The following is a 2500-nucleotide window of genomic DNA, read 5'->3' on the forward strand; positions in this document are numbered from 1 at the left end:
GAGTGCTGTGTGTAACAAGTAAAGGAAGTAGTGTGTTAGGTTTGGGCAGGGGTACTCCAGTACTATTTGAGAGGTGCGGGGTCACGCAAATTTCCTAGGTGGCAACGGTTTGGCTGGATATTGTCTTTTATCAGCGTAGTAACAAATCCCTAGCAACACAATGTGACCCAAAACTGTTTTCCACCTCTCTCGTTGGCGGAGATACATTTTGGATTTAATTCTACATATTTTCCCCGTATGTGTCCATCTGATACCAGGACTGAGTTCCTAAAAGTCCTGCGGTCATATTGACCCTGTTCTAGACCCGGATCTGGACCAGGGTCCGCTATTTGAGTACAGTTGTAGGATCTTAATTTGATCTATTATTGTCAGAGCAGAAATAATCCTGCAGCAACAAGTCCATTTTAGTCCATAATGTTGTGATCGGTGGTTAACTAAAATTTGAAGAAGAAAAAAAAACACAACGCTCCTCAGCATTTCCTGCAGGAAACTTCTCAGCGAAACAAAAGAGTGATCAAATTAAGATCCTACATATGAATGGCTGGTTTAGAGTTTTCCTAATTAATGACTAGTTTTACTAGTCAATAACCAATTAAAGTGTTTTAATGTTAGATGTAGATTACTGTCAGACTAACCGTAACCTTCCAAACATGTCCTTCATCTCTGTCTCAACATTACATCTCCTTTAGACCAGGTTAAACTGATGTTTTTACCCCCAGTGTTTCCCAAACTCGGTCCTGGGTTTTGCACCATAGCATCACACATTCAAATAATCAAAGCTCGATGATGATTGCTTGGTTATTTAAATCAGCAGTGTAGTGCTAGGGGCGAAAAACAACAGTTTGGGAGTCTCTGGTCCAGCTAACACAGAGGACTTGTAACAATTTAAAGAGATTCAGTTATTTTGTTCTGAAAGATTCTTCAGTTCTTTTGTATACTTTTTAGCCAGGAGTTCTGAAAGTAGTGCTCATGAGACAAAAAAGTGGTCCTCGAGAATTGCATACCACAATATTTCCCAACCCTGGTCACCAGTACCCCAACCGACCAACCCTGGTTCACCAGTACCCCAACCCGACCAACCCTGGTTCACCAGTACCCCAACCGACCAACCCTGGTTCACCCAGTACCCCAACCCGACCAACCCCTGGTCACCCCAGTACCCCAACCGACCAACCCTGGTCCACCAGTACCCCAACCGACCAACCCTGGTCCACCAGTACTAACCGACCAACCCCTGGTCACCAGTACCCCAACCGACCAACCCTGGTTCACCCAGTACCCCAACCGACCAACCCTGGTTCACCCAGTACCCCAACCGACCAACCCTGGTTCCACAGTACTAACCGACCAACCCTGGTCCACCAGTACGCCAACCGACCAACCCTGGTTCACCAGTACCCCAACCGACCAACCCTGGTCACCAGTACCCCAACCGACCAACCCTGGTCCACCACTACCCCCAACCGACCAACCCTGATCTACCAGTACCCCAACAGACCTTTGCTGGTTCACCCTGTATAGACCAACCCTGGGTTGGTCTGTTGGGGTAGTGTGAACCAGGGTACCCCAACCGATGGTTGGGTACCTGGTTCACCAGGGTACCCCAGTACCCCGACCAACCCTGGTGAACCACAGGTTGGTCTACCAGTACTGGTGGACCAGGGTTCACCACTACCCCAACAGACCAGTGGTGGACCAACCCTGGTACCCCAGGTGGACCAGTTGGGACCAGTGGGAACCAGGGTTGGTCAGGTTGGGGTACTGGTGGACCAGGATGGTCTGTTGGGGTACTGGTGAACAGGGTTGGTCTGTTGGGGTAGTGGTGAACCAGGGTTGGTCCAACAGGGGTAGTGGTGGACCGGGGTTGGTCTGTTGGGGTAGTGGTGAACCAGGGTTGGTCTGTTGGGGTAGTGGTGGACCAGGGTTGGTCTGTTGGGGTAGTGGTGGACCAACCCTGGTCTGTTGGGGGTACTGGTGGACCAGGGTTGGTCTGTTGGGGGTAGTGGTGAACCAGGGTTGGTCTGTTGGGGGTACTGGTGGACCAGGGTTGGTCTGTTGGGGGTAGTGGTGAACCAGGAGGGTTGGTCTGTTGGGGTAGTGGTGGACCAGGGTTGGTCTGTTGGGGTACTGGTGGACCAGGGTTGGTCGGTTGGGGGTACTGGTGGACCAGGGTTGGTCTGTTGGGGGTAGTGGTGAACCAGGGTTGGTCTGTTGGGGTACTGGTGGACCAGGGTTGGTCTGTTGGGGGTAGTGGTGGACCAGGGTTGGTCTGTTGGGGGTAGTGGTGAACCAGGGTTGGTCTGTTGGGGTACTGGTGGACCAGGGTTGGTCTGTTGGGGGTAGTGGTGGACCAGGGTTGGTCTGTTGGGGTAGTGGTGGACCAGGGTTGGTCTGTTGGGGGTAGTGGTGAACCAGGGTTGGTCTGTTGGGGTACTGGTGGACCAGGGTTGGTCTGTTGGGGGTAGTGGTGAACCAGGGTTGGTCTGTTGGGGTACTGGTG

General features: G+C 51.8%; 1 protein-coding gene across 6 annotated transcripts in view; it reads left to right on the forward strand.

Annotated features, from left to right (window-relative positions):
• LOC127916402 (type II inositol 3,4-bisphosphate 4-phosphatase-like) overlaps window positions 1–2500 on the forward strand; it is a 76471-nt gene that overhangs the window by 45075 nt on the left and 28896 nt on the right. The gene's annotated exons all lie outside the window — the stretch shown is intronic.

Source organism: Oncorhynchus keta, chromosome 35 (assembly GCF_023373465.1).
Source record: "Oncorhynchus keta strain PuntledgeMale-10-30-2019 chromosome 35, Oket_V2, whole genome shotgun sequence".
Lineage (NCBI taxonomy): Eukaryota > Metazoa > Chordata > Actinopteri > Salmoniformes > Salmonidae > Oncorhynchus > Oncorhynchus keta.